The following is a 27472-nucleotide window of genomic DNA, read 5'->3' on the forward strand; positions in this document are numbered from 1 at the left end:
CTGCTCCTTCTCTAAGGGGAGAAATACCGGCAGAGAGGGAGGATGCTGAGGATGAGGAAATGGGGTGATCAGCAGGAGGGGAGAAGAGGGAAGGAGAGGTGAGGCAGTGGGGGTGGTGGGGGCTGGGACTGACCCGCACGACCAGGTATGAGAAGAAGAGAAGGGGGGGGGAGGAGAAAGGGTGGGGAGGGGTGGAGGGTTGGGAGGAGGGGAAGGTGACAGAAGAGGGGCAAGGGTTGGGGGGTCACAGGAAGGGGGGTGGTCTGCTGGGTCAAAGGAGTTGGTGGTAGGGGGAGAAGAGAAGGAAGGAGTAGGAGGGTTTGGCTTTTCCCAAGAGGGAGAGGGAGTGAGAGGTTTTGGTTTTCCCTTGAGGAGAAGGATTTGATAAGCAGTTAGAGAAGAACAGAGTGAGGGCTCGGCACCAGTGTCCAGAAAGCTTGGGCGGAGGGTACCTCGTCCCACTTTGCAGATCGCCGCAGGAAGTTATCAAGGTCAGTAAGAATTTTAAGATCAAAAGTACCTTTTTCAGGCCAACAATTTTGGTTATCCAGAGGGTACTGGGGCCAAACCACCGTAGAGTAAAATAAAAGTTTTTTCGGTTTGATGTTGCCTTATAGATTTAGTTTTTTTAGGTTGTGTAACAGACAGCACAAGGGAGTGTCTTTAGGAGAAATAGACTGTGCTGCCCCATGGCCAGGGAAGAGAAAGGAAGTGGGAAATAATAAGAACACTCAGTGGGGACACTCTTTGGGGTTGCAATTCAGGGGCATAGACCATGTCGCTGAAGAAAAGAAGCAGGTGTCCCCACGTCTGCAGCCAAGAGAGTGAGGGACAGTCTCTGAATGGTGTCCAGGTGTTCCCAGAACCCACCAGGATGAAGAGTGGAGCAATAGCTCATGTGGGAGGTTCCAACAAAGCACTTAGATTTGAGAGGTGAGAGCTCTGACTACACCGGCCAGATGGGCCTCGATGTTCCTAGAACACTGAGATGAATTCCCAGGGAGTAGGTCCCTGAGACCCAAACCGGAACCTCCATGTCACGTACGCCTGAGCCCGAACTGCTGTGAACCCCACTGAAGTATCCTGTGAGAGCACTCCCATAATTCCCAGAAATTCTTCAGCCTCACCTTATATAGAAGGTGACCAGTGTTGGGTGAAGGGAGCGGTGAAATGAAAAGAAGGATGCTTAAGCATAGTGGAGAGAGTAGAACGTAACCAGTTTCGGCACCAAATGTTAGAAGATCGGGAGGTTCAGTCCAACACTCACAACCACACAGCAAGGTGAGGTAATGAAAGGTTTATTGAAGGGAGGGAAAATGGGATGGTGAAGGGGAAAAAAGGGGAGAAAAAAAGAAGGCTGAAGAAAATGCCCTGTCCTGTTGCAGTATGTTTCTTCTTTTATACTTTGAAGACTTACTGTCTTTGATTGGTTCAGCATCTTGCATTTGACAACTGTTTTGATTGTGACTGGCTGGTATTTTTGTTTTCTTCTTCCTTGGGCCTGTTTTGACCTGTTGGCTCCTTATTGGTGAGGTTTGTGCTTTAAGTCCTTATTTGGAGTTGTTTTTGCCTCGGGGAACATTTGGCCAGGGGAATCATGAGTTGTGACAAAGGGGGGAAGAGGACAGAAAGGGTTATGAATCAGTAGATCATGAGTTTTGGCCATTGTTGCAGGGGGAAAGGGGGTTGGGGCCAGAGATCTGTCCCCTGTAACCTCTCATTCATTTATGTGATAACTTTATTAATTGTATTCAATGTGTCAGATAGTGTGCTAGTTTCAAGGATTCGTTGGTGAACAAAACAAACAAAGCCTATTTTCACAGAGCTTAGAGTAAAGTGGAGAGATAAATATTGAACAATTAACTATACAAACAGAAGTATGCTCTTTACTAGTGTTATGAGAGCATAACAGAGACTCTGTTGAAATGGGAGGTGAGTGTCAGGGAAGGCCTCTCTAAAAAAGTAAGATTTCAGCCAAGACCTGAGGGAAAAGTAGGAGTAAGTACAGCTAAGAATGGTACCAGATAAAAACGGTGGGTTCTCTACCCAGTACACATAACAGTCAATCCATGGCACTGGGGTTTCAAAGACAGAAAGAGTTTATTGCTAGACACATAGCAGAACATCACACACCCTATCTGCCTAAAAATCATCTCCCTGAGTCTAAGGAGTTCAAAGGTTTTATGATGAATAAAGGGAGATGGAAGTTGTTACCATTTCAATACAAGTATAAGAAATAAGGGGAGATGGAACTGTTACCATCTCAGTAACACATATAAGCAGAACAATTTACAAATGTAAAGGAATGGAGCTATTCTAGACCTAAGCTAATCATTACAAGAACAGTTAATGGTTAGCTGTGAACTGACTCAAATTCCTGCATTAACATTAGGGGGGTTGCATTTGTGATTATAAGGTTTTAAAGTTGGAAAAAGAAATGCATAAAGGGGGTACAAGTGACAAGATTTTTACAATTACAAGTTCACAAGATAAAGGCTATATAGATATATAATCATTATCAAAGACCAAGGCAACTGGATTACAGTTCAGGAATTTCAGGCATTTCCTTCTCACTATTCTGATGCACTAGAAAATAGAAAGAAATACCTGTATATTGATTCAGTAATCATAATCATTTCTTAAATCCTAACTTTTCAGTTACAAGAGCAAGAGGAGGGACATTACATCTAAGGAAATAGCATATGGGAAGGAACTGATGTAGGAAAGAGCTTGGCATGTCATGTTTGAAGATATAAGAGACTACTGTGGATGTACATTAGTGTTCAAGAGTGAAAAGGGCACAAGGTGAGGCTGGAGAGGCAGACAAAGGCTGCCTTGTAGAGTACTAGAAAATTTGATTTTTAAAGATCCTAAATGCAATGGGTTGCTACTGGTAAGTTTATAAGAGGAGATAATGAGGTTGGATTGTTGATAAGAGTACAATTTAAAATTAGATCTTTTTTTTAAAAAAAGATCACTGGTTACTTAGAGGAAAATGGATTAGTTAGGAACAAAGAAAGGGATAAATCAGTCAAAAGTTGAAGTAAGATATGATGGCTGCCTGGAGAGGAGTGGAGGTTATAGGGTGAGAAGAAATAGAAATTTGAGATATTTGAAAGGAAAAATCTATAAAACAGTAATGGATTAAATTTGGGGCATGTGGGAGAGGATATAGGATATCATTTATCTATTTCCCTTCTCGTGGTATTTGGTTCATCTTCTCTATGCATTGAATAATGTCGGCAGCCTTTGTTTCAATAGTAATCCTAAAAAACGTTTTTAATATGAATAAAATACGAAAAACATATTTTAGTATTATGTAAAACATATAAGAAATTCTATATTTGTTGTATATGATTATGGATTCTCTCTGTTCTTAGTTCAGCATAATACTCTAATGCTTCTTGACTTGTGTGTGATGTAATCTGTTTTCCTGTTTCCTTTCATGAATATACTTTGTAATTTCTTTCTGTTATCATGTCCCCAATTATGATTTATTGCATGTTAACCTTTTAAGATTAAATTTTAGACCCTGTCATGGCCAGGTTCATGTGTCAACTTGGCCAGGTGGTGGTACCTGTTTGTCTGGATGGGCAAGTGCTGGCCTGTCTTTTGCTATGAGGACATTTAATAGAATTAAATCATGACAATGTTGGCTACATCCACAGCTGACTGCATTTGTAATCAGCCAAGGGGAGTGTCTTCTTTAAAGACTGATGCTTAATATAATCACTGGAAGCCTTTTAAGGAGGATTCAGAAGAGACAGGGTCTCTTCCTGCTTCAGGCAGTGAGCCTCTCCTGTGGAGTTCGTCCAGACACTCCGTCGGAGTTGTCAGCTTCACAGCCTGCCCTGCAGATTTTGGACTCTACGTTCCCACAGTTACATGAGACACTTTTATAAATTTTATATTTACAAATATTTCCTGTTGATTCCGTTTTTCTAGAGAACCCAAACTAATACAACTTGGTACCAGGAGTGATTCTTAAGAAACAGAATCTTAAAAATGGGTTTTTATGAATGGTTTTCTAAACTGACTGAACTCAAAGGCACTAAGGACTCTGATTCCCATAATCAGAATGACATTGCCGATCCATGCAGTAAGTTGGCAAAAGAGATAGTCAAAATATCACCATTCACTTCTTCTAATGCTTCACTTGTACAAAGCCAGGCTCTGGGGAATCTGTTTTTGACACCTTTACGGAGTTTTGTGGAAATAGTTCGTATAGAGATGTTGGCTGGTGGTTGTTAGATACACTGTATGCATTAACAAGTGAAAGGGATGGGCTTAAGGCTTCAAACAAAAAGCTTAAGTGCCGTCTGACAGATGTAGATGTTTCTGTGAGTGTCCTGAAGGAAAATCTTATTTCCTGTAGCCATAGACTTGAGATCTCTGAAAATCAGACTCAGAATCTTGTTTTTAGAGTAGCAGCTTTACAACGTAAAGTGAAATCTCAATGTTGCATGGTGTCTGCCGTTAAAGTGAGGGCATTGACTGGAAAGGAGTGGGACCCTGAAAAATGGGATGGTGACATATGGATTGATAATGATGTCAGTGGCAAGGTGAAACCCTAGGTCATGCTGAGTCTTCTCTAGATAACCCTGTAATAGTCTGCCCTGAGGACATAGCCACCCCACCTCCAGTCTGCCTTGAGGAGTTGGCCACCCAACCTCCACCTGAAGGGATTCGCCCTAGAGTGATTAATCCTGTTTCAACAGATGAAACTGCAAATGAATGCCCTGAAGCAAATGGCTTGGAAGATACTTCTAATTCTTTTCATGACCCACCCCCACCACCCCTCATTACTTCCAGACCTATAACTAGACTAAAGTCCCAATAGGCCCCTAAAGGTGAGGTGCAAAGTATCACACATGAGGAGGTACATGGTACTCCAAAAGAATTGTGTGAGTTTTCCAATTTATATAGACAGAGATCAGGGGAATATGTGTGGCAATGGATTTTAAGGGTGTGGGATAATAGTGGGAGGAATATAAGGCTGGATCAGGCTGAATTTATTGATATGGGCCCACTAAGCAGAGATAATGTTAAAGCTCGAGGGTTTAGAAAAGGCATTAACAGTTTGTTTGGTTGGTTGGCTGAAACATGAATCAAAAGGTGGCCGACATTACCTGAGGTTGAAATGCCAGAACTGCCCTGGTATAATGTAGATGAGGGGATCCAGAGGCTTAGAGAGATTGGATTATTAGAGTGGATTTATCATGCGAAGCCTGCTCTTACACCCCAGGAATGTCTGGAGGATGCACCTTTCACCAGAACACTGAAAAATAAATTTGTGAGACTAGCGCCATCATCCCTGAAGAGCTCTGTAGTTGCACTTCTCTGTAGGTCAGATATTACTGTGGGAACTGCTGTCACTGAGCTGGAATCCTTAAACACAGTGGGGATGACTGGATCCCAAGTTGGCCAAATGGCAGCACTTAATTGCCAAAGAGGAGATAGATGTGGCTATTATAATAGACAGCAAACTCAAAGCAGGAGTCAAAATAATCTGACTCGCAGAGATTTGTGGCATTGGCTAGTAAATCATGGGGTACCTAGAAATACAACAGATGGGCAGTCTACTAAATGCTTCTTTGAGCTGTATAAACAAAAGAGTTCCGGGTCAAATGAACAGAAGTCTAACTTGAATTACAAAAACACAGAGTCATGGCCCCTCAATCAATTTCCAGACTTGAGACAGTTTACAGACCCAGAGCCCTTTGAATGAAGGGGAGGCCAGGTCCCTTTGGGGGAGAACCCTGTTACATTGCCACAAATCTATACTGTTAATCTTCCTCCAAGCCTTCCCCAAGGAGGCTTTTTACCAGGGTAACTGTGCATTGGGGAAAAGGAAATTATCAGGTATTTCGGGGATTATTAGACACTGGTTCAGAATTGACATTAATTCCAGGGGACCCAAAATATCACTCTGGTCCACCAGTCAGAACAGGGGCTTATGGAGGTCAGGTGATCAATGGAGTTTTCGTTCAGGTCCATCTTACAGTGGGTCCAGTGGGGTTATTTCCCCAGTTCTGTAGTTATTTCCAGAATGCATAATTGGAATAGACATATTGAGCAACTGGCAGAATCCCCATACTGGCTTTCTAACTTGGGCAGTGAGGGGTATTATGGTGGGAAAAGCCAAATGGAAGCCACTAGAACTGCCCCTACCTAACAAAATAGTAAATCAGAAGCAATACCGGATTCCTGGTATTGCAGGGATTACTGCCACTCTTAAGGACTTGAAGGATGCAGGGGTAGTGATTCCCACCACATCCCCATTCAACTCTCCTGTTTGGCCTGTGCAGAAAAGAGATGGGTCTTAGAGGATGACAGTGGATTATTGTAAGCTCAACTAGGTGGTACCTCCAATCACAACTGCTGTTCCAGATGTGGTATCATTGCTTGAGCAAAGCAATACATTCCTGGTACCTGGTATGCAGCTATTGATCTGGCAAATGCTTTTTTCTCAATAACTGTTAGTAAGGACCACCAGAAACAGTTTGCTTTCAGCTGGCAAGGTCAGCAATATACTTTCACTCTCCTACCTCAGGGGTATATCAACTTTCCAGCCCTATGTCATAATCTTGTCCGCAGGGACCTTGATCATTTCTCCCTCCCACAAGACATCACAATGGTCCATTATATTGATGATATCATGTTAATTGGACCTAGTGACCAAGAAGTAGCAACTACTCTAGACTTACTGGTAAGGCATTTACGAGTCAGAGAATGGGAGAAAAATCCAACAAAAATACAGGGGTCTTCCACCTCAGTGAAATTTCTAGGTGTCCAGTGTTGTGGGGCATGTAGAGATATCCCTTCTAAGGTGAAGGATAAGTTGCTGCATCTGGCCACTCTATCACCAAAAAAGAGGCACAACACCTGGTTGGTTTCTTTGGGTTTGGGCAACAACATATTCCTCATTTGGGTGTGCTACTCTGGCCCATTTACCGAGTGACCAGAAAAACTGCTAATTTTGAGTGGGGACCTGAACAAGAGGAAGCTCTGCGACAGGTCCAGGCTGCTGTACAAGCTTCTTTGCCACTTGATCCAGCAGATCCAATGGTGCTGGAAGTGTCAGTGGCAAATAAGATGCTGTTTGGAGCCTCCTGCAGGCTCCTATAGGAGAATCACAATGCAGACCCTTAGGATTTTAGAGCAAAGGCTTACCATCTTCTGCAGATAACTACTCTCCTTTTGAGAAACAGCTTTTGGCCTGCTACTGGGCCTTAGTAGAGACTGAACATTTAACCTTGGGACACCAAGTTACCATGAGACCTGAGTTGCCTATCATGAGCTGGGTGTTTTCTGACCCACCAAGCCATAAAGTTGGGCATGTGCAGCAGCACTCCATCATAAAATGGAAATGGTACATAAGAGTTAGAGCCAGAGAAGGTCCTGAAGGCATAAGTAAGTTACATGAGGAAGCGGCCCAAATGCCCATGGTCTCCACTTCTGTCACTTTCCCAGACTAAAGCTATGGCCTCTTGGGAGTTCCTTACAGTGAATTGACTGAGGAAGAGAAAGCTCCGACCTGGTTTACAGATGGTTCAGCACGATATGTAGGTACCACCCAAAAGTGCTATAGCTGCAGCATTACAACCCCTTTCTGTGGTGTCCTTGAAGGACAGTAGTGAGGGAAAATCCTCCCAGTGGGCAGAACTTCGAGCAGTGCACCTTGTTGTTCATTTTGCTTGGAAGAAGAACTGGCCAGAGGTGCATTTGTATACTGACTCATGGGCTGTTGTTAATGGTTTGGCTGGATGGTCAGGAACTTGGAAAAACCATTATTGGAAAATTGGTGACAAAGAGGTCTGGGGAAGAGTTATGTGGATAGACCTTTCTGAGTGGGCTAAAAACATGAACATATTTGTGTCCCATGTGAATGCACACCAGAGGGTGACTTCAGCAGAGGAAGGTTTTAATAATCAAGTGGATAAGATGACCCATTCTGTGGATACCAGTCATCCTCTTTTCCCAGCAACTCCTGCCATTGCCCAATGGGCTCATGAACAAAGCGACCATGGTGGAAGGAATGGAGGTTATGCATGGGCTCAGCAACATAGACTTCCACTCACCAAGGCTGACTTGGCTACAGCCACTGCTGAGTGCCCAATCTGCCAGCAGCAAAGACCCACACTCAGCCCCTAATGTGGCACCATTCCCCGAGTTGACCAGCCATCTACATGATGGCAGGTTGATTACATTGGACCACTCCCTTCATAGAAGGGGCAATTTGTTCTAACTGAAATAGACACATACTCTGGTTGACAAGCAATGGACTTTCATGGTCAGGTTCATATGTCAACTTGGCCAGGTGATTGTACCTGTTTGCCTGGTTGGGCATGTGCTGGCCTGTCTTTTGCTATGAGGACATTTCATAGAATTAAATCATGATCACATCAGCTACATCCACAGCTGATTCCATTTGTAATCAGCCAAGGGGAGTGTCTTCTTTAATGAGTGATGCTTAATCTAATCACTGGAAGCCTTTTAAGGAGGTTCAGAAGAGACAGGGTCTCTTTCTGCTTCAGCCGGTTAGCCTCTCCTGGGGAGTTTTTCCAGACCCTCAATTGGAGTCGTCAGCTTCACAGCCTACCCTGCAGATTTTGGACTCTACATTCCCACAGTTATGTGAGACACTTTTATAAATTTTGTATTTACAAATATTTCCTGTTGATTCTGTTTCTCTAGAGAACCCTAACTAATACAGACCCCCACCCCTTTAGAATTAATGTTGCTTTTTATTTCATTTTATTTCCTATGATCCTGTCATGTCAATATTACCTGTTTTCAAAGGATAGTCTGTGATCCTTAGGTATCCCCCCAAACCCTTTCAGGAGGTCCTCAAGTTCAAAAGGGGTTAAAGTAATTCAGAACATAGGGTTAAGGAAGACAGTGTCTATATTTTAGCACCACACATACTCTTTAAGACCAATGGAAGAAAGGCTTATTTGATCTGGAACTGAAATTTTCTGTACTGCATAATCTATTTCAACCTATCTATATAGCTCATTTGAACAATTGAAACACAGGAAGCACAGAATAAGAAAGAGGTCCTTTAATCCTGTATAGATTATTGTAATGCCTGGAAACATCTTAGAACATATTAAGCAGATAGTCAAAAAGTATTGGCAAAGTCCCCTGAGAAAGGGGAGAAAGACTATGAAACTATTAAACCTTACCATCAGGGAATCCACTGATACTGTGTCAAACCTTAGGGATACCCAAATCAATAGGCCATGCCCTCGATCATCAGGCTTACTCTTATGAAGCTTATGTAGGTAGCAGAAAAGCTTAGACTACCTATAGACATGCCTAAGAGTTACTTCTGGAGGATGTCTTTTATTGCTCAGATGTGGCCTCAGTCTCTCTAAGCCCAACTCTGAAAGTGAAATCATTGCCCTCCCCCTTACATGGGACATGACATCCAGGGGTGAAAGTCTCCCTGGTGATGTGGGAGATGACTTCCAGGGATGAATCCAGAGCTGGCACTGTGGAGTCAACTATTACTTCCTGACCGAAAGGGGGAAAAATGTGTAATTAATAAAGTATCAGTGGCAGAGAGAGTTCAAATAGGGTCAAGAGGCTACTCTGGAGATTGCTTTTATGCAAGCTTCCGGTAGACCTTGCTACCTATCATAACCTGCCAACCCCCAACCAGGACCATTCCAGCCAATCCTAAAGAACACCTAGGTCAATATATAAGATCCCACAAGGGTTCCAGGCACAAGAGTAACTTTTCAGAAACCTACAAACTCCAGATGGGTCCCTCGTCCAGATAAGTTCTGAAACCTAGCCCAATCTCTCCAGAACATCAGATCCATCTCCCTATCCCATATTAATGACAGATCCTTCCAATATCAAAAATTTAGAATTGCCAGAGCCCAAACACCCCCAAAGAGAGGTGTGGAAAGACCAAAGGTGATGGTGGAATTATACATAGAAGATAGGACTTAACAAATGCATATGAATGCTAAATCATTAAATTGATACCTCTTTTAGTCTTCAGTATTTTAGAGCAGCTAGAAATAAAAACCTAAATTTGTGAAAAAAAACATGAATTTCAAAGCACAACACCACAATTAGTTGTAGAACATATTTCAGATTGCGACATGGGTTACAATTTCACAATTTTAGGTTTTTTTATAGGTGTTATTGTTCACAAAAAAAAGAAGGAAAAAAAGTGGTTGTGATGATAACAAAGTATTTCAGCACTCTAGCTTCCTATATTCTGCAGCAGCTAGAAGGAAAAATATGAGAGAATCATATGGTAGCCCATGACAAACTCTGAGATCTATCCTGTAACCACTTGTTGAAGAGTGCTTTGAAAACTACTGCTTTTTTATTTCTTTTCTTTGTATATATGTTATACTATACAATTAAAAAAGTTAAAAAAAAACAACTATCTCCATAATATGTTTTTAAGATATTATTTGCTGTTTTTTCACTGTGTTGACATTGAACTTAAGGTGCAAAAGCAATGATGAGTAAAACGGTTGGTGCCTCAGCATGAAGGTACTAAATGGTGTGGATATTCTTTGTATCCTTCACTGCCACTCACAGTTAAAAAAAAAATTCCCTTAAGAATGTACTAGATAAAGCCGTAAACATGATTAACTTAATGAAATCTCAAGCCTTGAATACACGTCTTTTTAATATTTGGTGTAACAAAATGGGTAACAGCATAAAGCACAAATGCTGCATACCAAAGTCCAACAGTGGCCTAAGGGGAAACAGTTGTGCAGCTGAATTCACAGTGAACAAATCACTTTATTTAAGCAATACCATTTTCACTTGAAAGATCTACCAATAAGCAAACTATGGTTATTCAAACTTAAATACTGGGCACATATTGTCATAAAAATTAACAAAGTGAGCCTGACACTGTTAGGAAAACAATTGACAGTTTTGTTGCCAAGGATAAAATTTGAACTTACAAGTAAAAATCAGAAATTTGGAAAGCTTTTATCTACCACTGTGAGCATTACAAACTTTCCAATACTTATGATGTACATAGGTTCTTTGATATTGTATAGTGAAATGATTGATGTAGGAAGAGCTGCATAACTCAGTGAACAAGTATTTTCTACATGACCAATGCATAGTGTTTCAAAAACATGTATGAGTAAAATAACCATTCAAAGTGCAAGACAGACTAATAAATGTCAATGTAAAGAGTACATAAAGTTTATCAGTATGATTTCATACTTCACATTGCAACTAATCTTTAAGAAACTACCACTTGTTGAGTTTTAGTGTGGTGTCCAAATAGAATATCCACATATATCTGAAAAAGCTAAAAGTATACTGAGCTATTTTCCAGTTACACATCTGTATAAGGTCAAATTTTCTTCATATAATTCAATAAAAAAAAATCACATCATAAGAATCCAGCTATCTTCTATTTAGAAAGCTATTAAAGAGATTTACAAAAAGTGTAAAAACCATGACAGTTTTTTCACTGAATATTTTTTTTGTTTTGAAAAAAGTTAATTAATTTGTTCATTAATACATTTTTCAAACAAAGCATTTATCATCATGTAATGATTTCTTATTACTTTCAGGTGAATTAAATATTTTTTTATTTCTCAGGTTAATTTTTAAAGTAGACTTTAAAATTTGAAATAGTTTTAGATTTGCGGAAGCATTGAATAGGTAGTTCAGAGTTCCCACATTCTCCCTACTGTTCCCTATTATTAACATCTTACATTGGTATGGTATATTTGCTACAATTAATGAATATTATTATTAACTAAACATCATATGTTCAGATTTCCTTAGTTTTACCTAATGTTCTTTTTCTGTTTTAAGATCTGTCCAAGATACTACGTTACATTCGGTCATCATGTCTCTTTAGATTCCTCTTAGCTATGACAGTCTCACAAACTTTCCTTGGTTTTGATGACCTTAACAGTTTTGAAGAGTACTGATCAGGTATTTTCTAGAATGTGCCTCAACTGGTATTTGTCTAATGTTTTCCTCACGATTAGACTGGGGTTATGAGTTTGGGGGAGAAAGACCCGAGTAGTGTAGTTCACTTTTCATCACATCTTTATCAACATACATACTGTCAACCTAACTTATTGCTGTGGAAGTTGACCTTGACCATCCGACTGAGACCGTGTTTGCCCAAATTCCTTTACTGTAAAGTTGCTCTTTCCTCTCTGTTCTAGTTTGCTAGCTGCTGAAATGCACTATACCAGAAACAGAATGGCTTTTTAAAAGGGGAATTTAATAAGTTGCTAGTTTACAGTTCTAAGGCTGAGAAAATGTCCCAATTAAAACAAGTCTATAGAAATGTTCAATCAAAGGGATCCAGAGAAAGATACCTTGGTTCAAGAAGGCCGATGAACTTCAAGGTTTCTCTCTCAAGTGAGAAGGCACATGGTGACACAGTCAGGGCTTCTCTCTCAACTGGAAGGGCACATGGTGAATACAACGTCATCTGCTAACTTCTTCTACTGGCTTCCTGTTTCATGAAGCTCCCCGGGAGGCATTTTCCTTCTTCATCTCCAAAGGTTGCTTGCTCGTGAACTCTCTGCTTCCTGGTGCTACAGCATTCTCTGCTCTCTCGGAATCTCCTGCATTCTCCAAAATGTTTCCTCTTTTATAGGACTCCAGTAGCTTATCAAGACCCACCCAAATGGGTGGAGACATGTCATCACCTAATCCAGTTTAACAACCACTCTTGATTAAAACACATCTCTAGGGAGATGATCTGATTACAGTTTCAAATGCACAGTATTGAAGAAGAATTATTTTGCCTTTATGAAATGGGATTTAGATTAAAACATGGCTTTTCTAGGAGACATACATCCTTTCAATCCAGCACACTCTCCCTTTCCATACTGCGCTCTTTGAAAGAAAGTCACCAAGGGCATCCCACACTTAAGGAGCTGTACAACATTTCCTTGAGACTGGTGTGGCTACATCAATTTTCAGAACTTTTTTTGCCTGGGAAATTTGCCTCTCTTCTGACACTTATTTACATATTCAATCATTTATTTATTTACTCAATCATTTATTTAGATCAGTATGGACTCATGGATATTAATTTCATACTTTGTATTATAATCTATTTTGTTGTTCATATTGTTCCAGCTTTAGCCATTGGGACTCTTTCAGGTTACTTACCCCAATCATATTGTGTGTATGTGTACTTAGCACTTTCATACTTTCTGGCACTATAAGATGCTCCAGGCGCAGTTTGTTTATTTCCTGCCCCAGTCTTAGAATTAACAATTATTTCAAAGAGCTCTGGTTCCTTCTATTGGAGAATGGTATTAAAAACCAAGATCTGGGTGCTAGGTATGCTCATTGCTATTAGGATGTCATTGCTTCTAAGCCCTCTCAGCTGATGGAGCAAGGAAATGTATGTGTATTTACTAACCCATGTATCTACACATATCTATAAATATTTCTATATGTAACTATCTGTATCTATATTCATTTAAACATGAATTCATACTACCATTTCCTTTGCCTTTAGTCTTACAGATTCCACTTATTTACAAATGAGTACCTTTCCCCCACACCATCAGTTGAAGTTGTTTCATATACTGTAATGCAATTGGATTATTTTGTCATATCTGCATTCCATCCTGGGAGCTCCAGCCTTCTTAAATGCATTTTCATTTTCATATGTTAAGGTTCATTCTTTGTGCTATAAAATTCCATAGGTATTGACAAATGCATAGTGACATGTATCCACAATTGCAAAATCACATAGAATAGTTTCACCACCCTATAAAATCCCCTGTGTTTCACCTGTCCAACCCTGGCAACAATTGATCTTTTTGCCATTGTTATAGTTTTACCTTTTGCAAAATATCGTATAATTGGAATCACAGTATGCAGCCTTTTCAGACTGCCTTCTTTCAAGGAGCAATATGCATTTAAGATTCATTCACATCTTTTGTGGCTCAATAGGTCATTTCTTTTTATCACAGAATAATATTCCATTGTATGGACATACCACAGTTTATATATGCATTCACTTCTTGAAGGACTTCTTGGTTGCTTCCAGCTTTTGGTGTTATGAATAAGACTGCTATAGACATTTGTGTGCAGATATTTATTGGACTTTCGTGCAATTGCTGTATTGTATGATGTTCTAGTTTGCTAGGTGCCAGAATGTAATATACCAGAAACAGAATGGCCTTTTTAAAAGGGGAATTTAATAAGTTGCTAGTTTACAGTTCTAAGTCTATGAAAATGTCCAAATTAAAGCACGGATGTAAAAATGTCCAATCTAAGGCATCCAGGGAAAGACACCCTGGTTCAAGAAGGCTGATGACGTTCTGGGTTTCCTCTCTCAACTGGAAAAGCACCTGGTGGCATCTGCTAGCCTTCTCTCCAGGCTTCTTGTTTCATGAAGCACCCCAGGGACAATTTCCTTCTTCATCTCCAAAGGTCGCTGGCTGATGGACTCTGTCTTCGTGGCTCTTTCCAAAATGCTTCCTCTTTTAAAGGATTCCAGCAAACTAATCAAGACCCACCTGTGAATGGGTGGAGTCACAGCTTCCTCTAATCCAAGGTTAATACCCACAATTGGGCAAGTCACATCTCTGTGGAGATAACATAACTTCCAGCTTACAGTTCTAAAGCTGTGAAAATGTCCAAATTAAAGCAAGGATATAAAAATGTCCAATATAAGACATCTAGGGAAATACACCTTGGTTCAAGAAGGCTGATGATGTTCAAGGTTTCCTCTCGCAACTGGAAAGGCACATGGTAACATCTGCTAGCTTTATCTCCTCATTTCATAAGGCTTTCTCAATGGCTTCCCCAGGGCTCTGTTGGTTCTGGTGGCTCTGTCGCTTCTAGTGGCTCTCATGGCTCTAAGGCTTTTTCCAAAATGGTTCCCTTTTAAAGGGCTCCAGTGAGCAACCCCACCTTGAATGGGTGGAGACACATCTCCATGGAAACCATCTAATCAAAAGTTACCACCCACAATTGGGTGGGTTGCATCACCATGGAAACAATAAAAAAGATCCCACCCAGCAATATTGAATGAGGATTAAAGGACATGGGTTTTTGGGTTACATAATAGCTTCAAACCAGCATAGTGCTCATCCCTGAAGTCATGCTTTACCCAGAGTACTAGACTGTAATTGGTTTACCTGCCATCCCTGAAAGCAAAAAAGGCCAGAGAGGGATGAAATCAAGTGAGTCAGTGACCAAGAGAGAATGGTTTTCCATAGAAAAATCTGCCCAAGGTGGCAGGTAAGCCAACACATATCCATTTCAACCAATGTAACTAATTACCTGTTTGTTTTTTCCATCTCCACTTCAGTAAGTTTAGAAAGAGCAAGGGACCAATTTTTGCTTTTTTCAAAGTCTGACTAGTAGACCTAGAAATGCTGGTCATAATCTCTCTGGAATGGAGCAAGGTATATTATTCATAATCACTCTGGAGTGGGAAGAAGTTATATTATAGGGACATGTTTCTAGCTTTCTGAAGTCAGTACCTCAGTGTGGGTTTTGTTCTTTGATCCAAAGTGCTATGCATTTCCTGTCTAAGACATATCCATAAACAAATATGTATCCATAAATCACACAAAAAAATAAAAAGAAATAAAAAATGATGTTTTGATCTATCCATGACAGGTCTCTTCATTAGTACAGATACTCAAGTGTTCGTGAGAAATAAAAACAACTGGGTATTTTTTTAAACTCTTAAAACTTACTTTAAAAAGAATGGAGTGTGTGGCTCTAGCACCTACACACTTATCCCCTGGGCCAGGCCTGCAACTCTGTAATTAAAAAAAATACCCCCCTTCCCCCCCCCCAAAAAGGAGTGGGGCATTCAAATCCTACTAAGATGTGAGGGTAAGGAGGAAGTGACTGACATTTTTCACACACCAGGCTAGAGATGGTGAGAAACATCCCGAACAAAGGATGTGACAATGAAGAGGAGAGGGACAGAGCAAGAGATATTTAGGAAGTAGAATCATCAGGACCCAGCAACTGATTGGACATGACGGGGATGAGGAGGAAAAACCTTAAGATGATTCTAGTCTCTGGATTGAAAACTTAATCTTATGGAGAAACATCAAGTATGAAGTTTAATGAAAGAGGATCAGGTTTGGGAGGGTATAGGATGAAGATGACAAGTTTAGTTTTGTGCATGTTGAGTTATGGTAGATTGTAGTTCCCCTGAGTGGTGAGATCCAATTAGTACTTCAGACAAAAATGACAATAGCAACAACAACAAAAAAACACCTACAGTCAAGGACAGGAATCCAAACTCATCAAATAAATGATAGTTAGAATCATTGGATCTGATGATTCTTCTACTATCAAAAGAAACCATTTCCTGATGTGAATCCACTAATTTAGAATGAACAAATACAACTGCTGTACTAGGACAGAAAGGTAAATTTTAAAAATCCTTGCTCTCAAGAAGTATACTTACATTTTAATTTATTTTGTGAGTTTAAAATTGGTACATTAGATTTTCTTAATTGTTCTAGTTTGCTAGCTGCCAGAATGCAATATACCAGAAACGGAATGACTTTTAAAAAGGGGAATTTAGTAAGTTGTTAGTTTATAGTTCTAAGGCCGAGAAAATGTCCCAATTAAAACAAAGCTATAAAAATGTCTAATCTAAGGCATCCAGGGAAAGATATCTTGGTTCAAGAAGGCCAATGAAATTCAGGGTCTCTCTCTCTCTCTCAAGTGAGAAGGCACATAGCGAACACAGTCAGGGTTCCTCTCTCATCTGGAAGGGCACATGGCAAACATGATGTCATCTGCTAGCTTCTTCTCCTGGCTTCCTGTTTCATGAAGCTACCCAGGAGGCATTTTCCTTCTTCATTTCCAAAAGTCACTGGCTGGTGGACTCTGCTTCTTGTGGCTATGTCATTCTGCTCTGCTCTCTCTGAATCTCTCTCGTTCTTCAAAATGTTTTCTCTTTTATAGGACTTCAGAAACTGATCAAGACCCACCCAAATGGGTGGAGACACACCTCTACCTAATCCAGTTTAACAACCACTCTTGATTAAAGCACATCTCCAAGGAGATGATCTAATAACAGTTTCAAACATACAGGACTGAATAGGGACTAGAAGAAACAGCTGCCTTTACAAAATGGGATTAGGATTAAAACATGACTTTTCTAGGACACATACATCATTTCAAACCATCACATTAATGTTCTTTAAAAACTTCTTTTTTAAATTGGAAAAGCAATATATGCTTTTGTAGAAAATAAAGACTGATCAAATATAAAGAAGAAAATAAAAATCACCACTTTGGAGATACAATCACAATTTTGGAGTATTTTTCCATCTATTTTCTATCCATATTTCACATAAGTAGTTTCTTTTACAGCTTTGGTAATATACATATTTTCAGTTTTGCATCTAATATTTTCACTTAATATTTCCTTGAGCATTTTCTATGTCATTAAAATGTCTTCATACTAATTACTTTTTATGGCTACATAATATTCCAACTATTGGATTTTTTTTCATCTCCCTACTGATGGATGATTATATTGTATCCAATCTTTCAATATTATAAACAGTGCTTTATTATTTTTGCATAAATATTTGCCCCATTTCTGATTTATTATATTTTTAGGATATGGTTCTAAAAGTGAAACTACTGAATTGAAGGATATAAGCATTTTTAAGTGTCTTGAAATATAAAGACAAATTGTTTTCCAGAAAGCTTGTACTAATTCATGCAAGTTATGGGAGCGCCTGGTGTCACACTCACCAGCAGTAAGAAAACTAATTAAAAAACAAATTTTAGGAGCATCCATGACTGACAATGACATAGTTGTGCTGGGAGGGTGACACATCTGACCCCATGTGGAGAGGCTGTGGAAGCTTGAGTGGGAGACTTCCTAGACTTTGCCCTATGTGTCTCTTCCCTTGGCCTCTTATTTATTTGTTCTGTGCACTGTGTTAAGCATTCATTTAAGAAGTGATGAGGAATAGGGTCCTGTCTTAATTAAGGTGGTAGAGTGAGAAACCTCAGAGCCCATCCCCTCACAGAACCTTTGAACAACCAGCAGGAACTGGGAGATCCATCTTTCCCAAAGCTCCAGAAAACAGTTAAAAGCCTTCAGCAACACAGCAAATTCCGACTCAAGAAAAAAGCTGCTTAAAAGTGGTATGGGGAAAAGGACAAGAGATTAGAAGAGGTGAGGATTTAATATTTGGTGAGGCTGTGTTTATTGGTTCTTTGTCTCTTTGGACCAATGAAAATCGTTTAAAATTGAGAGAGCTACTGATTGTATAACCAAGTGAGGACACTGTAAGACATGGTTTGTTTATTTTGGACATTATCCATGATGCCCAGTGGATGGAGGGGGCTGAAGGGTACAATGACTGAGAAGCCAGAAGGCAAACTGTGATATATATAGTTATAAATATGATGGAGTAGTGTGCGACTACAAAAAGGAATGATGTCATCAGGCATGCCATGCACTGAATGAACTGTGGAGACAATGCTTTGTGCAAAATAAGTCAGAAATAAAAGAACATATATCCTATGGTCTCTTACAGAAAATATTTATAAGAAAATTGGAGGTGAGATTCTAAGCCCTTATAGCAACCACATTTAGTCTGAAGTTGTACGCCTATTTCCAGATTCTGAGACAGTGAGCTATATGAGTATTAGCTGGTATTTCCCCAGAACTTTTACTACCTTTGTGACACTTAAGACCCAGAAATGGAGTGCAGCTGCCCTGAAAGTTAGCATAGCTATACACAATAACAATTAAAGCAACCAAAAAAGAGATCAGCCTTCAATTAGAGATAGAAATGGAGCCAATCTGGTTGAAACTAAGGTAAATCAGAATATAGGATGAAAGACCATGTGTATGTATTCTAGAGCTTCACCTGCTGTATGAGACCAGAGACAGAGAGGTTTACTGTGTCTAGAATCTGAATTTTTTTTAACACACAACCTAAGTCAACCTGTCTGGATAACTCATTTAAACAACCCAAATACATGGAGCCTAGTACGGGAATGAGGCCTTGTAGTTCTATATAGCTTAATGTAATACCCAGAGACATCCCAGACTATGGGGGGGCAGGATGGGGGCTGATAAGTAAAAAGTATCAGTACAGTCCCTTGAAGAACTAGATAAGATATATGGAAATATCAAATTCTCCTATCTGGAAAACCCCTGGTACTCTCTTAAACACTAGAGAGTCCCAAGAAAATAGGACAAGGCTTTGATTCTGAGGCTTGCCCTTACAAGACTTATTTCTGTAGCAGAGAAATTAAGACTAACTACAATTATGCCTAAGAGTTGCTTCCAGGAAACCTCTTTGCTTATTCAGATGTGGCGCCTCTCTCTCTAAGCCCAACTCTGTAAGGAAAATTCTTACCGCTCCCCCTAGGTCGGATGTGACATTCAGGGGTGAAAGTCTGCAGGACAACCTGGGACATGACTCCCAGGGTTAAACCTGGTCCTGGCACCATGAGATTGACAATACCTTCCAGACTAAAAGGGGGAAAAGAAATGTAACAAAGTAGGCTATCAGTGGCTAAGAGAGTTCAAACAGAGTCAAGAGACTATTCTGGAGGCTACTATTATGCAAGATTCAGTTAGATATTACTTATTGTCCTGGTTTGCCATACAACTAACATCATTCCTGTTAACCCTAAAGAACACCTACAGTTCTGAGACTCTACAAAAGTTTCTTGTACTAAGTTTACTTTCCTGAAACCTCTAATCTCCAGAGGGTTTCTAGGCCAGATAAATCCTGAAACCCAAAGGGGCTAGCCTCTCCAGGAATATCAACTAATTCCATCCCCCTCTCCTATATTATTGACACCCCTTTTTAACATGAAAAAATTAGAACTGGTGGAACTCAAAGACCCTTATAGATTATGAGTAGGATCAGAGAAGAAGTTATAACAGAGAAGATTGGATTTAACAAACAAGTATGGCTGCTGATTCACTATAACAATATTTCTTGCAGCTTCTAGTATTTTGGAGGAGTTAGAAGGAAAAACCTGAAAATGTGGAAAGGTAACACATATCAAACTTTGAAATCTGTTCTGTAACTACTTGTTAAAATGTACTTTTAAAATTATTTCTTTGTGTGTGTGGCTATATATGTTATATTTCACAATAAAAAATGTTTTAAAAAAGTGGTAGGATCCTATGGTGGCCTGGCTGCACTCTGCACCACACTACATTGGGTTGGCATGCAACCTATCCTGGTCCTAGATTTAGATTCCAGGTCCCATTTCCAGAGGGAGCAGAGTAACCCTCATGCACATACTGGAAGCATGTATGTCTGATCTGATTTGGTGCTGGCTAAAGGGACTTGCCATCCCAGAACTTGCTCACAGAGCTCTCCTATAGAATGCTGCCAGGACAAGGGATTGTTGGGTGTAGAGGAAACTGTTCCTTAGGGAAGAGGGAATATTCAGAACCATGTAAATGGGGGAATTTCTAGGGCCAAATGTCCATGCCCAAGACAAGATGCATGTACAAAAATGACCAAGTAGACCCTTACACTTTGACCTGGAGCTAGCCTCAATAGTTATTGTATAAATAAGCTATGATGGAGAGTATTTGCACAGATCAATCTGTCAAGACTGGGAAAGGTGTTTTCTTTTTTCCTTCCTTCCTTCCTTCCTCCCTCCCTTCCTTCCTTCCTTCCTTCCTTCCTCCCTACCTTTCTTTCTATGAAAAGGAACCAACCAAAACTGAAAACCATATAACAGAAATTAAAAATTTCCTAGAGTTGTTTAACAGCAGATTGGAGCTGGCAGAAAAAAGAATCAATGAACTTGAAGGTAAGACCATCCAGTCTAAGGGACAGAAAGGGGTAAGAACTAAGAAAAATGAGCAGAGTCTGAAGAAACTGTGGGACACCATCAAGAGTACCAATGCATACATTGTAGGAGTCTTGGAAGGAGAAAAAAGAGAAAAAGGAGCAGAGAGAATATTTTTTTAAAAATAGTGGCTGAAAACTCCCCCAATTTAACAGAAAACATGAATATATACATCCAGGCACTCAACAAACTCCAAACAGGGTAAACCCAGAAAGGGCCATGCCATGACATATTACAATAAAACTGTAAAATGTCAAAGATAAAGAGAGAAATTCTGAAAGCCACAAGAGAGAAGTAATGTATCACTACTAAGGGAGCCTCAATAAGATTAAGTGTCAGTTTCTCATTGGAAGTCATGGAGGCAAGAAGACAGTGGGAAAACATATTTAAAGTGCTGAAAGCAAAAAAAAATTGCCCATCAAGATTTCCAAATCTTGAAAATTGTTGCTTTTTGTGTGTCTTTCAAAGATGAGGGGGAATTAATAAATTCCTAAACAAAAAGCTGTGAGACTTTGTCACCACTAGACTGACCCTACATGAAATCCTAAGAGGAGTGTGATGGTTTGAAGGTAAATGTACTCCAGAAACGATCATGTTCTTAAAGCTACTCCATTCTTTTGGGTGTGGTCCTATTGTGAATAAGAACATAAAATAAGTTGAGATGTGACCCATCTTATTCAAGGTGGGTCTTAATCCTCTTACTGGAGTCCTTTATAACAGGATAAAAGACAGAGAGAAGATACAGAAAAAGCCAGAGAAGCTGAAATAGGCCTGGGAAGCTGAGAGAGATGGAATACAGAAGCAGGTAGAAACCACGGAAATAAAGGGGAAGCCACTGAAGCCAAAAACTGGGAGCAACAAAAGCTGGGAGAGAAGGGAGAGTCCAACGGACATCACCATGTGCCTGGACATGTGACAGAGCTTTTGAGGTTTGCTGGTCTTTGGGGAGAAGGTATTATCTTGTTGATGTCTTGTTTTGGACATCTTCATGGCCTCAGAATTATAAGCTTGGAAGTTAACAAATCCCCATTGTAAAAGCCAGCCCATTTCTGGCATATTGCATTTTGTCAGCTTTAGCAAACTAAAACAGATTTTGATACCAGATGAGGTGGGTGCTGAGATTGTAAATACCAAAAATGCTTGAACAGCTTTATAAATGGGTAAGTACCCACCCATTTATAAATGGGTACTCTTCAACAAGTAGTTACAGACAGATCCCAGAGTTTATCATGGGCTACCATACCATCATCTCGGGTTTTTCTTTCTAGATGCTCTAGAACATTGGAGGCCAGAAGGAATAAATATTTTTTATCATCCGACAATTGACTTTTTTTCTTTTTATGAAAAATAACATATATACAAAAAAGCAATACATTTCAAAGCACATTGCCACATCAGTTGTAGAAGAGATTTCAGAGTTTGATACGGGTTACAATTCCACAATTTTAGATTTTTACTTCTAGCTGCTCTAAGATACTGGACACTAAAAGAAATATCAGTATAATGATTCAGCACTCATACTTATACTTCTCTGTATAACTCCACCATCACCTTTGATCTTTCTTCCACTCTTAGGGATATTTGGGCTATGCTCATTCTAACTTTTTCATTTTGGAAGAGGCTGTCAATAATATGGGAGAGGGGGATAGAACTAGTTGATGTTCTAGAGAGGCTGATCCCTCTGTATTTCAGGACTTATCTGGTCCAGGGACCCATCTAGAGGTTGTAGGTTTCTGAAATGTTACCCTAGTGCATGGAACCTTTGTAGAATATTATATATTGCCCCAGGTGTTCTTTAGGATTGGCTGGAATGACTTTTGTTGGGGTCTGGCAAGTTATGATAGGTAGCAATGTCTAACTGGAGCTTGTGTAAGAGTGACCTCCAGAGTAGCCTCTTGACTCTATTTAAACTCTATCAGCCACTGATACCTTATTTCTTACACTTCTTTTCCCCCTTTTGGTCAGGAAGGCATTGTTGATCCCACAGTGCCAGGGCCAGACTCATCCCTGGGGGTCATCTCCCACATCACCACAGAGACTTTCACCCATGGATGTCATGTCCCACGTAGAGGGGGAGGGCAATAATTTCACTTGCAGAGTTGGGCTTAGAGAGAGAGAGGCCACATCTGAGCAACAAAAGTGGTCCTCCAGAAATAAGTCTTAGGCATATTTATATGTAGGCTAAGTTTCTCCACTATACACATAAGCTTCGCAAGAGCAAGCCTCAAGATCAAGGGCTTGGCCTATTGATTTGAGTGTCCTTAATGTTTGACATAATATCAGGGGTTTCTCCAGTAGTAAAGTTTTATGATTCCATATTTTTTCTCCCATCCCTCAAGGGACTTTGCCAATAGTTTTTGATTATCTGCTTAATATATCCTAGGATGTATCCAGCATTACATTAAGCTATATAGAATTAAAGACTCTCATTCTTATTCTGAGATCCCTGTGTTTTGATTGTTTAAATGAATTATCCAGACAGGTTGAGTTAGATTATGTGCTACATAAAATTTAGTTTCTGGGCAAGTAAACTTTTCTTCCTTTGGTCTCAAAGAGTAGGTGCAGTTCTAAAATATAGATAATATCTTCCTCACCCCAGTGTTCTGAATTACCTTAACCCTGACCTGATCAGCTTCATTCTTTTTTTTTTTAATTTATATTTTGGAGTATTTAATACTTAGTAATAGGACTCAGCCTGGTGCTTGGGACATAGTAGATGTTTGATAACTACTAAATGAATGAATGCCTCTTTAAGAGAACTGACTCTAGGGAAATATTTCCTCTTAATAGCCTGTAGATCATATAGAATATCCAATTCTGCTATCTTAATGTGGGCAATAGGAAAATAGGCACATCTGTTTCTAAAAAAGGGGAGAGTGATAGAAGTATGACGAAGTGATTTTCAAAATTTCTTTTATATGAGAAATTCTCTCAAAATGCAATTTGTTTTAAAGTTTATTCTTTCCAAAGCACTATTAAGAATTCGACCCCTCCCATAAACTCTGGGAATAAGAAAAGAAGTCTGGACTGTTGCTCTACCATTTTAAAGACAGGAGAATAAAGACTCAAAGAGCTTAGTGACTCCATCAAGGTCACATGGCAAGTTAGGGGCAAAACCCTAAATGGAAATCTGCAGCTCCTAAAGCCTTACAAGAGTCTGTAACTGTTCATCTCCTTACATAGACATTTTTTTCTTCCTCCCTTGCCAACTCTCAGATTCCACCATCTTGGTGATAGCAGCTTAGAGCATCTAGGGAAGGGGTTTGGGGCAGGGTGTTCACCACAAGAGAAGCAGATAAGATGGGAGGGGATGGGAGACTCCAGTCTTGCTCTGGAAAGCTGTACCAGCAGCTGAGGAAGTTCACAAGAAGGATGTATTCTTCAGGAAGCTCTCAAACATCTTCAAAGCCTGAGCAGGTCAATATTGGGGCACCATGTGTCCCGAACCCTTGACTGTGAGAAATGAGATCTTCCTTAAAGAAGCCTGCAACCTGCCTGTTCCAGTACCAGGGCTGGTAGGGGCTCATCATCAGCTGCTGCAGGGCCAGGATAAACCTCTCCCCACCCAGGAAGTTGCAGGCTAGGTCTGTGTCTCCATAGTAGACTAGAACACAGAGGTCTTGCTGCAGCAGCTCCTGGTAGAAAGAAGCCATGTCCATGTACTGCCTCTGGTACTGAGAGGTAACTTAGGGGCTGCACAGTTCCCAGGCAGGTCCGGAGTCGGGGATGAGGACGGCCTGCCGCTTGTCATTCTGGCTGAGCCACCCACACATGGCGGTGGTGTTGAGGCATTCAGCCACCTGAGATGAGGCCATTGGGAGGTGGTGTGGCCATACTGAACTGGTATTTTCAGAAGAGGTTGCTCATGTCTGCAGCAAAATGTCCCTGGTAGCCACGTGCCCCCCAGCAGGGTGAGCAGAGGCTGTAGATGATGAGGTCAATGTCTTGAATCATGCCATTCCTGAATAGCATTGAAGTGGCTGTCTTTGATGTTGGTGAAGAAGTTGCAGGTGCCCTCAGAGCAGCAATAGGTGTTGAGGAATGCCCAGAGGTCATCTCTAATGAGGCCATGGTAGTAACCAAAGTCTTATCAAAGTTTCATCATTCAGGTGGAAGCTGGTCATTCCATTTTCCACTCCGAAGCCTTTGAAGTTGGGGAAAACTGGACTGTTGACAATCTGTGCACTCAAGGAGGGAACATACACACCCCTGTCGCTTTCTCTGAAGACACAGAAGTCGTGGTTTGCAAAAGTAGGGAACTTTTCAAAGAAGCTCAGCAGTGCCTGGTAATTGTCAAAAGCCACATGTATCGAGAGGAAATGGGACCCTTCATCTTCATTCTTAACTCCAAATACTAGACTATGCATATATAAAAGAGCCTCTCAAAATCTAGAAATAATAATTACCTCTCTGGACTACATGTGATGGCTATAAGAGTTTACAATCTAGGCCTCTGTTTTCTTATAAACATTTTCTAAATGAGACCATATAACAGTTGCTCTTTTGTTTCTGGCTTATTTTGCCTCACCTAATATCCCACAGGTTCATTCACAATATTTCTTAAAACTTAGTCCCTTTTTGTAGCAGCACAGTATTTGATCATATGTATACACCATCGTTCACTGATCTACTTCTCAGCCAGTGCTTCCTTCAGCCTCAGGGTGCGTTTTAATCCTCTTCCAGGCGTACTTTTTAAGAGGATAAAAGACAAAGCAAAGACAGAAGAAGCCAGAGAAGTTGAGAGAAATAAGTCGAGGGAGAAGGACACACAGAAGCAGGGAGAAACCTCAGAAATAAAGGGGAAGCCAGAAGCTGGAATCAACAAGAGCCAGAAGAGAACGGAGAGACCAGCGAACATTGCCACGTGCCTGGCCTTGTGACAGAGTTGTTGAGGATCGGTGGTCTTTCGGGAGAAGGTATTGTCTTGTTGATGTCCTGTTTTGGACATTTTCACGGCCTCAGAACTGTAAGCTTGTTAATAAATCCCCATTGTAAAAGTCAGTCCGTTTTCTGACATAATGCATTTCATCAGCTTCAGCAAACTAAAGGAGGATGGAAGGAAAGGGCACTAGACAATTGATCAAGGCCACCTGAAAAAATATCTCCAGTAAAGCTAATGACATGGGTAAAGATAAAGATCAGTACGATTGTACTTTTGATTTGTAACTACACTTTTTTACTTCTTACAGAAACTAAAAGGCACATGCATAAAGTATAATGAGTAATAAATGGTTTGGGACTCATAATGTATAAATATGTAATTTGTGACAAGAATTACATGAAGGTGGTAGGACAGGGGGTTATAGGAACATAGAATGTATGTATGCTATTGAAATTATGTTGGTATTAAAGCAAGCAAGATTGTAATATATTTAAGATGTTAAATTTAAGCCCCATGGTAACCACAAAGAAAATATTAGAGAATATGTAAACTCATGGAGACAAAAGATAAAGTACAGGTTACCTGAGTTGGGTGGCAGGGTCGGTGGGGAGTTAACACAAAATAGGTACAGGGTCTCTACTTGGGGTATACGGAAAATTCTAGTAATGGGTGGTGGTGAGGATATTGCAACACTGTCAGTGTGGTTAATACTGAATGGCATGCTTTAGACGGGTTAGAATGAGAAGATTTATGTTGTATAGGCGTTTTTCTGCAATTTAAAAAGAAAGAAAGAAAGAGAAACTAAAGATATAACAATTAAATGCAATACATGATACCAGATGGTCTCTCTAAGAAGGGAGGAGAAAAAGCTCAAAAAAGACCTTGAACATGAAAAAATGGGAAAATAGATGGAAAGCTCTATATTAATATTAAATTTCTTGCCTTGATAACTCAACATAAGGTGTTATACAGTGAATATCACTATTCTTAGGAAATGCACATGGAAGCATTACATGTTCAAGGAGTATGGCGTGTGCAACCTGCTCTCAAATGTTCAGAAAATAGTCAATAGATAGATGCATGGATGATGGATAGATAAAATGATATGGCAAAGGTGACAAAGTACTAAAATTGATGCATCTGGGTGTCTGGTGGTGTGTGTGTGTGTTTTTTTTTCTATGGTGTTTGCATTATTTTTGCAACTGTCCTGTAATTTAAAAAAAAAAAAAGAAGTGAAACCTTTACTAATTTGACTAAAACGTTTTATTAAGTTATAGTTTTAAAATATTTTAAGGGGTTGCAAGGGCAGTTCAGTGGTCGAATTCTCACCCATCATGCAGGAGACCGGGGTTCAGTTCCCGGCTGTGCACTGCCCTCCCCGCACTCTAAAAAAAAATTTCAACAAATGGTGCTGCAATAATGGGATAGTCACATGGAAAAACAACGAAATATGCTCCCACCATATAGCATACAAAAAAATAAAAAACAAATTAACTTCAATGTAAGAAACCATAGAATATATTGTATGCTTCATTTATATAAAATTCTAGAAAACGCAAACTCAGAGTGACAGAAAGCAGATCAATGGTTGTCTTAGGACCAGGGGTAGTGCGATGGGAGGGTGGGATCACAAAGGGTCTGGAGGAAACTTTTGAGGTGATGGGTATGTTCACTTTTTTGGTTGTGATGTTTTCATGGGTGTATGCATATGTCAAATTTATCAAATTGTATACTTTAAAATATGCAGCTTACTGTATATCAATTACACCTTAA

At 40.0% G+C, this 27472-nt stretch overlaps 1 protein-coding gene and 1 pseudogene across 1 annotated transcript in view; both read right to left on the reverse strand.

Annotated features, from left to right (window-relative positions):
• BRMS1L (BRMS1 like transcriptional repressor) overlaps positions 1–27472 on the reverse strand; it is a 76936-nt gene that overhangs the window by 48640 nt on the left and 824 nt on the right. The gene's annotated exons all lie outside the window — the stretch shown is intronic.
• On the reverse strand, positions 24179–25184 carry LOC143655254 (lysosomal protective protein-like; annotated as a pseudogene).

The sequence above is a fragment of the Tamandua tetradactyla genome, chromosome 14 (genome assembly GCF_023851605.1).
Source record: "Tamandua tetradactyla isolate mTamTet1 chromosome 14, mTamTet1.pri, whole genome shotgun sequence".
Classification (NCBI taxonomy): domain Eukaryota; kingdom Metazoa; phylum Chordata; class Mammalia; order Pilosa; family Myrmecophagidae; genus Tamandua; species Tamandua tetradactyla.